The 14,533-nt window shown below is 44.2% G+C and overlaps 1 protein-coding gene and 1 long non-coding RNA gene across 2 annotated transcripts in view; one reads left to right on the top strand and one right to left on the bottom strand.

The window, feature by feature from the left end:
- The window catches only part of LOC138852461 (uncharacterized), a 40,726-nt gene extending 26,392 nt beyond the window's left edge, over positions 1 to 14,334 (bottom strand). Inside the window, exon 1 of the long non-coding RNA XR_011391764.1 lies at positions 13,404 to 14,334. This is a non-coding gene — a long non-coding RNA (uncharacterized lncRNA). The remainder of the gene's footprint in view (positions 1 to 13,403) is intronic.
- Positions 1 to 14,533, top strand: part of Ppt2 (palmitoyl-protein thioesterase 2) — a 529,716-nt gene that overhangs the window by 52,372 nt on the left and 462,811 nt on the right. The window lies entirely within an intron of this gene.

Here is a 14,533-nt window from a genome sequence, read left to right as displayed (position 1 = left end):
TAGGGTGTCCAGCAAGGGGATCCCCTCGCACCATTTCTCTTCTGTATAGCGGTTAGGGAAATCACAGTCAGAGTGACCAGTGAGCTAAACATCTGGTTCCTGAATGATGGCACAAATGAAATAGAAAGAAACCCAAAGTATTTCTTTTCCTATGCCAAATCAAAGCCGAGAACAACGTCCAGTATTGGGCCCCTACTTAAACAAGGTGGGTCCTACACAAATAAGATAAGATAAGATTTCGTTCGGATTTTTAACTCCGGTTAGCCATCCAGGATAACCCAAGAAAGTCAGTGCGTCATCGAGGACTGTCTAACTTATTTCCATTGGGGTCCTTAATCTTGTCCCCCAGGATGCGACCCACACCAGTCGACTAACACTCGGGTACCTATTTGCTGCTAGGTGAACAGGACAACAGATGTAAGGAAACGTGTCGAAATGTCTCCACCCGCCGGGAATCGAACCCGGGCCCTCCATGTGTGAAGCGGGAGCTTTAGCCACCAGGCCACCGGGCCACCTAATGACAGCAAAGAAATGAGTGAGCTACTCAAGTCCCAATATGACTCAGTTTTTAGCAAGCCGCTAACCAGACTGAGAGTCGAAGATCAGAATGAATGTTTTATGGGAGAGCCACAGAATTTGGCTAACAAAAGCCTATCTGATGTTATCCTGACGCCAAATGACTTCGAACAGGCGATAAATGACATGCCCATGCACTCTGCCCCAGAGCCAGATTCATGGAACTCCGTGTTCATCAAGAACTGCAAGAAGCCCCTATCACGAGCTTTTACCATCCTATGGAGAGGGAGCGTGGACACGAGGGTCGCCCCACAGTTACTAAAAACAACAGACATAGCCCCACTCCACAAAGGGGGCAGTAAAGCAATAGCAAAGAACTACAGACCGATAGCACTAACATGGGGAATACATTTTTGCTAATTTTACTGTAAAAAACCTTAAGACGCCTATAACAATCGGTGCCATTTACCGGATACCCCACACAAACATTCCAAATTTCAGTGAGAAATTAAAGGCACTAATAACAAACAGATAAATGAACAAGCACCACCTTCTCTTAGCTGGAGACTTCAATATCAACCTTGGCTTACTAGATGATCAGCCTGTAACTGATTTCATCAACAATATGAACAACACACTTCTCATACCAACAATAACTAAACCAACCAGGCCCGGTGGTCTTCTGGCCCGGTGGTCTTCTGGTGGCCCGGTGGTCTGGTGGCTAAAGCTCCCGCTTCACACACGGAGGGCCCGGGTTCGATTCCCGGCGGGTGGAAACATTTCGACACGTTTCCTTACACCTGTTGTCCTGTTCACCTAGCAGCAAATAGGTACCTGGGTGTTAGTCGACTGGTGTGGGTCGCATCCTGGGGGACAAGATTAAGGACCCCAATGGAAATAAGTTAGACAGTCCTCGATGACGCACTGACTTTCTTGGGTTATCCTGGGTGGCTAACCCTCCGGGGTTAAAAATCCGAACGAAATCTTATCTTATCTTATCTTATCTTACTGAGACAAGTGCAACCATAATAGACTTTTTTTGGGTTATCCTAGGTTCTCTACACATATGCTGCTATGTATGATAATTCTATATAACTGTATTTGTGTATACCTGAATAAACTTACTTACTTAGCCCCCCTTAAATCAGGGATAATCACAGACAGCACTACAGACCACTACCCTACCTTCCTCTTAACAAACATTAGTAAACCACCACTGGAATACAACAAAGTTTCATTTAGACTCCATCACGAGGCCTCAATAAGGAAGCTCACAGCAGACCTAGAGACTGTTGACTGGCCTACAGAATTCTCCAAGGCCAATGGTATTGGCGACTGGACAGACATTTTTCTTAACAAATTACTTAGACTATACAACAAACATTGTCCTATAAAAACGAAACAGATCACGAATAAACGGCTCGGTTGCCCATGGCTAACCAGCAGCATTCTGAAATCCATTGATAAGAAACACCAATATGAAAAGCAATATAGACAGGGTTTAATACACAAAGATATTCTTAAACACTATTCATCAGTTCTCACCAAAGTAATAAAGAAAGCCAAACAACTGTACTACTCCAGCAGATTCACTGACACAAGAGGAGATATAAAAAAGACCTGGAAAACACTCTGTCAGATTCTGGGCACCCACAAACTGAAAAAAAAACAAGAATATTGTCCTAACTAAACCTAACGAAACACCACTGCATCCCACTGAAACAGCTAACAAGATAAATGACTTCTTCTCAACCATAGGATCTAACCTTGCCAGTAAAATCCCACGTACCAACGCCCATGCCGGGGACTAACTAGATGGGAATTTCCCAAATTCCTTCTATCTTGTACCACCTGAGCCCACCGAAGTCACTGAGATTATAAAGTCACTTAAAAATAACTCAGGGAACCTGTCTCATGTCCCACCATTATTGTACAAGCGAGCGGCCCATGTCCTCTCGCATGCTCAAGACAGCAAGAGTTACACCAATACATAAAGGTTGTGACCCTACAGATGTAAACAACTATAGGCCAATTTCAAACTTACCATTGCTATCCAAAATCTTCGAGAAACTCGTGCACCTTTGTAACTTGCCATGATTGTGACCAAATCTACCAGGAGTTCATGAGAGAGCCACAAAATTTGATTAACACAAGCCTATCCGATGTTATCCTGACGCCAAATGACTTCGAACAGGCGATAAATGACATGCCCATGCACTCTGCCCCAGGGCCAGACTCATGGAACTCTGTGTTCATCAAGAACTGCAAGAAGCCCCTATCACGAGCCTTTTCCATCCTATGGAGAGGGAGCATGGACACGGGGGTCGTCCCTCAGTTACTAAAAACAACAGACATAGCCCCACTCCACAAAGGGGGCAGTAAAGCAACAGCAAAGAACTACAGACCAATAGCACTAACATCCCATATCATAAAAATCTTTGAAAGGGTCCTAAGAAGCAAGATCACCACCCATCTAGAAACCCATCAGTTACACAACCCAGGGCAACATGGGTTTAGAACAGGTCGCTCCTGTCTGTCTCAACTACTGGATCACTACGACAAGGTCCTAAATGCACTAGAAGACAAAAAGAATGCAGATGTAATATATACAGACTTTGCAAAAGCCTTCGACAAGTGTGACCATGGCGTAATAGCGCACAAAATGCGCGCTAAAGGAATAACAGGAAAAGTTGGTCGATGGATCTATAATTTCCTCACTAACAGAACACAGAGAGTAGTCGTCAACAGAGTAAAGTCCGAGGCAGCTACGGTGAAAAGCTCTGTTCCACAAGGCACAGTACTAGCTCCCATCTTGTTCCTCATCCTCATATCCGACATAGACAAGGATGTCAGCCACAGCACCGTGTCTTCCTTTGCAGATGACACCCGAATCTGCATGACAGTGTCTTCCATTGCAGACACTGCAAGGCTCCAGGCGGACATCAACCAAATCTTTCAGTGGGCTGCAGAAAACAATATGAAGTTCAACGATGAGAAATTTCAATTACTCAGATATGGTAAACATGAGGAAATTAAATCTTCATCAGAGTACAAAACAAATTCTGGCCACAAAATAGAGCGAAACACCAACGTCAAAGACCTGGGAGTGATTATGTCGGAGGATCTCACCTTCAAGGACCATAACATTGTATCAATCGCATCTGCTAGAAAAATGACAGGATGGATAATGAGAACCTTCAAAACTAGGGAGGCCAAGCCCATGATGACACTCTTCAGGTCACTTGTTCTATCTAGGCTGGAATATTGCTGCACTCTAACAGCACCTTTCAAGGCAGGTGAAATTGCCGACCTAGAAAATGTACAGAGAACTTTCACGGCGCGCATAACGGAGATAAAACACCTCAATTACTGGGAGCGCTTGAGGTTTCTAAACCTGTATTCCCTGGAACGCAGGAGGGAGAGATACATGATTATATACACCTGGAAAATCCTAGAGGGACTAGTACCGAACTTGCACACGAAAATCACTCACTACGAAAGCAAAAGACTTGGCAGACGATGCACCATCCCCCCAATGAAAAGCAGGGGTGTCACTAGCACGTTAAGAGACCATACAATAAGTGTCAGGGGACCGAGACTGTTCAACTGCCTCCCAGCACACATAAGGGGGATTACCAACAGACCCCTGGCAGTCTTCAAGCTGGCACTGGACAAGCACCTAAAGTCAGTTCCTGATCAGCCGGGCTGTGGCTCGTACGTTGGTTTGCGTGCAGCCAGCAGCAACAGCCTGGTTGATCAGGCGCTGATCCACCAGGAGGCCTGGTCACAGACCGGGCCGCGGGGGCGTTGACCCCCGAAACTCTCTCCAGGTAAACTCTCTCCAGGTATACCTTTGTAACTAGTTCAGCTATCATAACTTTGGGGTCCAGTCCCTGGACCCATTATGTACCTTTGTAATCTTTTGACTACCGCCCACAGGATGGGTATGGGGTGCATAATAAAGATATTAAACTAACAGGAGACTGTATTCATTTATAACGGCACAAAACATACTTAACCCCTGCCAATTTGGTTTCAGGAAAAATAAAAGCACTAATGATGCAATTGTAAAAATGCTAAATCTGCTTTACACAGCATTGGAAAATAAGGAATATCCACTAGGAATTTTTATTGACATAAGAAAAGCTTTTGACACAGTAGACCACAGCATCCTACTCTATAAACTTGACCATTATGGTATAAGAGGCCGTGCACTTGCATATTTCAAATTCTACCTTACTAATAGGTATCAGTATGTCACCATTAAAGACACAGCATCATCATCACGGCCACTTGATACTGGAGTTTCACAGGGAAGTGTCCTTGGTCCCCTGCTCTTCCTCATTTACATCAATGATCTTCGAAATGTATCCCAACACCTGGTTCCCATTCTCTTTGCTGACGACACGACTTATGTGAAAATTTGTCTGGACTGCCTCCAAGTGAGTCGCCTACCCTGGCAAGCTCTGCTGACACCGAGCTCTGAGGTCGGTACCTCAGCCTCACAAGTGGCTTATAGGACAGATTTTCATAAATGATTGATGTTGCAAGAAATCTCGCCTGCATGCACGTTTAAAGGACTAACTTGGTGATGTAGAATCTATTCTGGTCTTCAACCTCCGTAAGCTTTTAGTCCCTCTGGACTTGCCATCAGAACCATGTGCAACCGGGAGCCTTAATTCCTGCAATATTCAATCGTTATTAGTGACCTGCCTGCACCTCAGAAATTCCTATTTCCAAGGGGAGGGGGGGGTGAATCCCCTAGAATACTATGCAGAAAGTGACACTAGCTTCTAGGCTGACAAGAGACGCTGGTACGTACTGGGCATGCACCGCCAGCTGCGGCAATATAAACACAAATGCAGTATAATGTGATCCTTTATTGACTACGTTTCGCCCACACAGTGGGCTTTTTCAAGTCACAAACAGAACTACCTGGGGTGGAAGGAACGCGAGTATTTATAGTCCGGCTGAGGTCAGGTGAAGAATGCTGCATCTGATGATGTACCGAGTTGGGTTGTAGAGTCTAAAAACTTGGGTAGCTTGGAAAGGAGACTGGACAAGTTTGTGAGCAGACCTTCTACAGTGTTCTTATGTGGGATAGCGATGAAGAAGTTTCTTGGCAAGTGGTTCAGCTATGTTATAGAAGCCACTATTCTGGTTGAAGTTGTCGGATATAGAAATAAGTGATGATTCCAGGATTCTTCGGTATTGAGTGTTGTCTTCTGTGGCGATAAGTCTTGAGTTTCTGTAGTTTATCAAGTGGTTGTGTGAATTACGGTGTTGTACGCAGGCATTCCTTGTGTCGTTAGACCTGCTTGCGTATTGGTGTTCTGAAATACGTGTTTGGAGGTCCCTTGATGTTTCGCCCACGTATAACTTGTTGCAGTCATTACAAGGGATTATGTATACCCCTGCAGAGGATGGAGGCTTGTCCTGCCTACTACTGGTGATGTCCTTGATGGTCGTGGTTGTGGAGGTAGATACTTGGAATGATGTTTTGGCAAAGATGTTGGAAACATGTTTGGCAATGGAGTTGGTGGGAAGGACTATGTATCTCTTCTCGGCAGTGTCTTCTCTGGGTGTGTTGAAGATGTTTAGTGCTCGCCGTCTGCAGTCTCTGATGAAGTGACGAGGATAGTGGAGTTTGGAAAATACCTGTTCAATTATAGTGCATTCTTCCTCAAGGAACTCGTTGCTGCAGATTCTGAGTGCACGCAGGAAGAAGCCTATAATTACACCACGTTTGGTTTTGGTGTCGTGGTGAGAGTAGAAGTGGAGAAGATCGTTTTGGTTGGTGGGTTTTCGATAGACTTTAAAACGAAGTTCGTGGTCAGCTTTGCAGAGTAGAACATCGCATTCGCAACATCAATCGCATTCGCAACATCAACATCAGGAACAAGAAACTTTCCAGCCTTGACGTGACTTCCCTATTCACTAAAGTACCTACTAAACAAGCCATCGATCTCTTGCGCAAGAAAATTGACGATTCACTTGATCTTCCCATTCCAGCCAGCGACTTCATCGACCTGGTTGAACTATGTGTTGGCTTTACGTGTTTCTCTTTTGAAAATCACCTCTTTCAGCAGACTTTTGGACTACCCATGGGTTCGCCACTCAGTGCAGTCCTAGCGAACCTATACATGGAACATCTAGAAGCCGAACGTTTCTCCACCATTATTCCTTCGTCTGTCACCTGGCTCCGTTATGTTGACGACATTCTCCTCATAACTCCTAAACGCTTCAACGTTCAAGCTCTCCAAGACAAGCTCAACCAGGTCGAGCCTTCAATCCAGTTCACACTTGAAGAAGAGGTCGACAACACTCTTCCTTTCCTTGATGTTCTACTCTGCAAAGCTGACCACGAACTTCGTTTTAAAGTCTATCGAAAACCCACCAACCAAAACGATCTTCTCCACTTCTACTCTCACCACGACACCAAAACCAAACGTGGTGTAATTATAGGCTTCTTCCTGCGTGCACTCAGAATCTGCAGCAACGAGTTCCTTGAGGAAGAATGCACTATAATTGAACAGGTATTTTCCAAACTCCACTATCCTCGTCACTTCATCAGAGACTGCAGACGGCGAGCACTAAACATCTTCAACACACCCAGAGAAGACACTGCCGAGAAGAGATACATAGTCCTTCCCACCAACTCCATTGCCAAACATGTTTCCAACATCTTTGCCAAAACATCATTCCAAGTATCTACCTCCACAACCACGACCATCAAGGACATCACCAGTAGTAGGCAGGACAAGCCTCCATCCTCTGCAGGGGTATACATAATCCCTTGTAATGACTGCAACAAGTTATACGTGGGCGAAACATCAAGGGACCTCCAAACACGTATTTCAGAACACCAATACGCAAGCAGGTCTGACGACACAAGGAATGCCTGCGTACAACACCGTAATTCACACAACCACTTGATAAACTACAGAAACTCAAGACTTATCGCCACAGAAGACAACACTCAATACCGAAGAATCCTGGAATCATCACTTATTTCTATATCCGACAACTTCAACCAGAATAGTGGCTTCTATAACATAGCTGAACCACTTGCCAAGAAACTTCTTCATCGCTATCCCACATAAGAACACTGTAGAAGGTCTGCTCACAAACTTGTCCAGTCTCCTTTCCAAGCTACCCAAGTTTTTAGACTCTACAACCCAACTCGGTACATCATCAGATGCAGCATTCTTCACCTGACCTCAGCCGGACTATAAATACTCGCGTTCCTTCCACCCCAGGTAGTTCTGTTTGTGACTTGAAAAAGCCCACTGTGTGGGCGAAACGTAGTCAATAAAGGATCACATTATACTGCATTTGTGTTTATATTGCCATTGTGTCGGTATTTTATACCATTTTTTTCCACCGCCAGCTGCACAAAGGCCTACAGCTCAACTCACCCCCAACTTTCCCCGTTGTAGTAGCAACTAACCAGTATTATAATGGTACTTAGTGGAGTGGAGTGACTTTCATTAGTTTCTTTTTTTCTTGAAATACCAGACGTATACTGTGAATTTCATATAACCTGTAGTTACCAGCGGTCGCAATATACACAACCAGAAGCAAATATTACTACAGAAAAAGCGTCCTTCCTCCAAAATTTCCACCAGTCAACTATAGTGATAATATAGCATTTATTGTGGTGGAGACGGAAAAAAAAATAGAAAAGCTAGATACAGCGATTGATAAACAAGGGTTGAGGTCGACCGTTCGTCATTGTAGGAGCTGCCAGAAATCACCGGTTTCTTCAACACGCAAGTTATACTTTTGTATCAATCAAATCACATATTACTCGGGTAGATAATTTCCAGTAGATCCTTCATGTGTTAGCCCAAATCACCGACCAGTATGTTTTAAATAAGCGACCCACTGATCAGATCAGATCGACTGGTCCGAACCCTTGACTGGGGTTGTAGGCGCCCTTATAAACACAAACATTAAATATATATCAGGAACGTGCACGGTAAGCTGTCCAATATACAAAAACAGTTAGAAACAGAAATACAAATAGCTAGAGCTTCATTTAAGGAGGTTATTAATAGAATATTCAAGAGGTTGCTAGTAGAATTGCAGTAAATCAACCATTCAAATCATTATGAAGCTGTGTGTAGTCTGTGGTCAGTCAAACAAACGGGCTTCCACATGGATAAATTGTCATTTGTGTGGAAATTGGTGTCACGCCCCTTGTGCAGATATCCAAGAACTAGCTACAAGCAGTGTTAAAACAGGGAAATGTTTTTGGGTATGCCCAAATGAGATAAATCTGTGGACTAAAATCACAAATGTATCAAAAGAGGACAACATCAAAGCTGCTTTCATAGACAACCTGGAAGCTTTCTACAACAGATGGGAACATAAAAAGTCTGGGCTGAATGGTACTGCCCTTGATACTGGCCATGTAGTCAGAAACTGTAAGGCTGGAGATGAAGTCCTGGTAGTCAGTAAATGTGGGGCTGATAGTGCTGTCCTGGGAGACAGTAATGGTGAAGCTGGAGGTGCTGTCCTGGGAGACAGTAATGGTGAAGCTGGAGGTGCTGTCCTGGGAGACAGTAATGGTGAAGCTGGAGGTGCTGTCCTGGGAGACAGTAATGGTGAAGCTGGAGATGCTGTCCTGGGAGACAGAAATGGTGAAGCTGGAGATTTTGTCCAGGTAGTCGGGAACTATATGCAGGAAGGAATACATATAAATGACCTCATAGGGGACAGGAGCCATAGTAGGGAAACAAGTGTAGTCAAAGATAAGATAAAACCAATATTGCAAACTAGAAATACCGCAGGAAATAGCAAACAAGAGGACTCCACTAGCAATAGTGAGGATATATTACCAAAAACAACTGGTGGGAGCTCCATTGTTGGTGCTAGGGAGGATAGAAGAAAGACAGGGAAACATGCACCAACAGGGAATACAGTCACAGAAACCCAAGGCAAACGGAAACCAAGCCTGTGCACATACGTACTATGCACTTGGTATCTGCTGGCATGGGAAATCTGGAAAAACAGATGGGACGTGCAACTATGACCACCCTAGAAAATGCCATGCCCATATGACAACAGGAAAATGCAAACTCCCTTCCTGTAAGCTTTTTCACCCTGAACTGTGTACCTCTTCAGTACAGGAAAGACTGTGCTATAACTTAAATTGCCAGGCATACCATCTAAAGGGGACAAAAAGATACAAAACATCCAGGCCATGGGAAAACCTGGGTAGCCACAGCCACTCAAGAGGGAGAGGTTTTTTAGTGCCAGGAAGGAAAAAAAACTGGCAGGAAATGGCAGAAATCGTACACCAAATCCAGTCATTCCTGGAGTGGAACCACAGTCGATGGCCTCCACTCCAAACCAACAGATACAGATACTAATGCCGGAAAAAAAATCCCCCCCCAGTACCAACAATACCACCAGTCCGATAACATTCTTCTTTGCAAATATACAGGGTCTAAAGCCAGCAACAAACAACAAAATACCTTTCATCCGTGGACTGCTTGCAGAGGCAAAGGCAATGTTCGCGGCTTTCACTGAGACCCACATAAAGGATCACTTGGACAACAAAATATGGATCCCAGGTTACAACCTATACAGATGTGACAGAGTGAACAGGCAAAAGGGGGGGGGTTGACCTGTACACTGCAGAGTCACTTGTTTGCACAGAACTGCTTAATGCCTCAAATAATGTAGTGGAAGTTTTAGCAGTAAAGGTCGAGAACCAAAACCTAGTCATTGTGGTAGTCTACAAGCCTCCGGATGCAACATCCCAGCAATTCCAGGAACAGCTGTTAAAAATTGACCACTGTCTGGAAAATCTTCCAGCTCCTGCACCCAACATCTTGCTCCTGGGGGATTTCAACTTAAGGCACCTAAAATGGAGGAATATAGCAAATAATATTGTTGCAGTAATAACACCAGGAGGCAGCTCTGATGAAAACTCACACTCACACGAGCTTTTAAATCTCTGCACAAAATTCAATTTAAACCAGCAAATAATAGAGCCTACTAGACTGGAGAATACACTAGACCTCATCTTCACTAACAATGATGATCTGATGAGAAATGTCACCATATCAAAAACAATATACTCAGATCACAACATAATTGAGGTTCAGACATGTATGCGTGGAGCCCCAGACCGACATAATGAGATTAGTCACGAGGGAGCATTCACCAAATTCAACTTCAATAACAAAAACATAAAGTGGGACCAAGTAAACCAAGTCCTAACCGATATAAGCTGGGAAGATATACTAAGCAACACAGACCCCAACTTATGCCTAGAACAGATTAACTCGGTGGCACTCGATGTTTGCACAAGGTTTATTCCTCTAAGAAAAAGGAGGAGTAGATGTAAAATAGAAAGAGACAGGCGCTCCCTTTACAGGCGACGGAAAAGAATAACAGAGCGGCTAAAAGAGGTCAATATATCTGAAATGCGTAGGGAGACACTGGTCAGAGAAATAGCAAGCATCGAACTTAAGCTAAAAGAATCCTTTAGGAGTCAGGAATCGCGGGAAGAACTAAAAGCCATAAATGAAATCGAAAGAAACCCAAAGTATTTCTTCTCCTATGCCAAATCAAAATCGAGAACAACGTCCAGTATTGGGCCCCTACTTAAACAAGATGGGTCCTACACAGATGACAGCAAGGAAATGAGTGAGCTACTCAAGTCCCAGTATGACTCAGTTTTTAGCAAGCCGCTAACCAGACTGAGAGTCGAAGATCAAAATGACTTTTTTATGAGAGAGCCACAAAATTTGATTAACACAAGCCTATCCGATGTTATCCTGACGGCAAATGACTTCGAACAGGCGATAAATGACATGCCCATGCACTCTGCCCCAGGGCCAGACTCATGGAACTCCGTGTTCATCAAGAACTGCAAGAAGCCCCTATCACGAGCCTTTTCCATCCTATGGAGAGGGAGCATGGACACGGGGGTCGTCCCACAGTTACTAAAAACAACAGACATAGCCCCACTCCACAAAGGGGGCAGTAAAGCAACAGCAAAGAACTACAGACCAATAGCACTAACATCCCATATCATAAAAATCTTTGAAAGGGTCCTAAGAAGCAAGATCACCACCCATCTAGAAACCCATCAGTTACACAACCCAGGGCAACATGGGTTTAGAACAGGTCGCTCCTGTCTGTCTCAACTATTGGATCACTACGACAAGGTCCTAAATGCACTAGAAGACAAAAAGAATGCAGCTGTAATATATACAGACTTTGCAAAAGCCTTCGACAAGTGTGACCATGGCGTAATAGCACACAAAATGCGTGCTAAAGGAATAACAGGAAAAGTCGGTCGATGGATCTATAATTTCCTCACTAACAGAACACAGAGAGTAGTCGTCAACAGAGTAAAGTCCGAGGCAGCTACGGTGAAAAGCTCTGTTCCACAAGGCACAGTACTCGCTCCCATCTTGTTCCTCATCCTCATATCCGACATAGACAAGGATGTCAGCCACAGCACCGTGTCTTCCTTTGCAGATGACACCCGAATCTGCATGACAGTGTCTTCCATTGCAGACACTGCAAGGCTCCAGGCAGACATCAACCAAATCTTTCAGTGGGCTGCAGAAAACAATATGAAGTTCAACGATGAGAAATTTCAATTACTCAGATATGGTAAACATGAGGAAATTAAATCTTCATCAGAGTACAAAACAAATTCTGGCCACAAAATAGAGCGAAACACCAACGTCAAAGACCTGGGAGTGATCATGTCGGAGGATCTCACCTTCAAGGACCATAACATTGTATCAATCGCATCTGCTAGAAAAATGACAGGATGGATAATGAGAACCTTCAAAACTAGGGAGGCCAAGCCCATGATGGCACTCTTCAGGTCACTTGTTCTATCTAGGCTGGAATATTGCTGCACACTAACAGCACCTTTCAAGGCAGGTGAAATTGCCGACCTAGAAAATGTACAGAGAACTTTCACGGCACGCATAACGGAGATAAAACACCTCAATTACTGGGAGCGCTTGAGGTTCCTAAACCTGTATTCCCTGGAATGCAGGAGGGAGAGATACATGATTATATACACCTGGAAAATCCTAGAGGGACTAGTACCGAACTTGCACATGAAAATCACTCACTACGAAAGCAAAAGACTTGGCAGACGATGCACCATCCCCCCAATGAAAAGCAGGGGTGTCACTAGCACGTTAAGAGACCATACAATAAATGTCAGGGGCCCAAGACTGTTCAACTGCCTCCCAGCACACATAAGGGGGATTACCAACAGACCCCTGGCAGTCTTCAAGCTGGCACTGGACAAGCACCTAAAGTCAGTTCCTGATCAGCCGGGCTGTGGCTCGTACGTTGGTTTGCGTGCAGCCAGCAGCAACAGCCTGGTTGATCAGGCTCTGATCCACCAGGAGGCCTGGTCACAGACCGGGCCATGGGGGCGTTGACCCCTGGAACTCTCTCCAGGTAAACTCCAGGTAGACACTGGCCAGAATCCTAAGAAAAAGTGGAGGTCTTGTTTTACTGTATGGGCCTGATGGAGGAGGTCATCTACGGTACATTGAGGTGCCTCCACCAGATTTCCCCAGGTCTAATATGTGAAGACACGTGGGGGCGCCGCCTGCTGATCATGGCACGTGTTGTTCAGATGGTGTCTAGTCTAAGAAGGAAGCTCTGGCGTCTTCGAGACCAGTGCCTCGTCATTCAAACTTGGGCTGCCAGTTGTCCCTAGCTAACATAACCTAGCATTTGCCTACATTCGGCCTATTACTACCTATGTTCAGGTCTTAGGTCTACATTATTATTATCTATAGTTGCCTCAATAATCCTGATATTAGTGTACTAACAGTATAAACTACCTACTTCTTCCCTGAAGGGTAAATCTATCAATTAAGAAGTACCTTCCAACCATCTTCGCCAACCCGGATGAGTGTGTATTTTGGGTGGGTGTAAGGGCCCTCAAACGGTGTGTTTTTCCCCGTTGGGACTTCTCGGACAGAATAAGTTCCAACAACTTATGTCATCTCTCACCCTAATCTTGCCACCCTCAACACCATTGTTAATGAGGAGCTGCTCAAAATATCAACTTGGATGACAGCCAATAAACTTATACTTAACACTGACAAAACCTACTATATTATGTTTGGTAGCAGAGCAGGTGCTGCAAAACTAAACATTAAGATTGACAGCACTCTAATTGCCAGACATAATAAGGGCAAATTTCTAGGCCTATACCTCGACAACAACCTGAATTTCAGCACCCATATCCAACACATATCAAAAAAAGTATCCAAAACAGTTGGGATCCTCTCCAAGATACGATACTACGTGCCGCAAAATGCCCTTCTCACACTATACCATCCACTCATTTATCCATACCTCACCTATGCTATTTGTGCTTGGGGTTCAACTGCAGCAATTCACCTATAGCCAATAATAACTCAACAAAAAGCCGCAGTAAGAATAATCACTAAATCCCATCCCTTGCAACACCCCCCCCCCCCACTCTTCATAGATCTAAACTTACTCCCTGATCAGAACATCCATACTTATTACTGTGCAATCTACATATACATGACCTTAAATTCCAATATTAACCTTGACCTAAAATGCTTTCTTGACAGTTGTGACAGGACCCACAAGCATAACACCAGACACAAACATCTCTATGACATTCCCCATGTCCGACTAAATCTATGCAAAAATTCAGTGTATGTCAAAGGCCCTAAAATCTGGAACACCCTATCTGAAAACTCTAGAACAGCAGACACATTCATCACCTTCAAAACTACCGTTAGAAAACATCTTATCTCCTTGATACACCCCGTCAACTAACTACATAAAAACCACCTGGTGGTTCACACTTACACTCACTCACTCACCCATTTGACTATAAGCACAGAAATACGTATCTTAATCTTAAAATAATGATTCCTAACTAGTCATAAGTTTGCCTGTGATACTCCAATATAGAAACTATGTATTGTGCCAAAACAAAAGCATTCACATTGCTAAACTCACAAACTAGTAT

This window comes from Cherax quadricarinatus, chromosome 9 (genome assembly GCF_038502225.1).
Source record: "Cherax quadricarinatus isolate ZL_2023a chromosome 9, ASM3850222v1, whole genome shotgun sequence".
Lineage (NCBI taxonomy): Eukaryota > Metazoa > Arthropoda > Malacostraca > Decapoda > Parastacidae > Cherax > Cherax quadricarinatus.
This window is presented reverse-complemented; position numbering and strand designations above follow the sequence as displayed.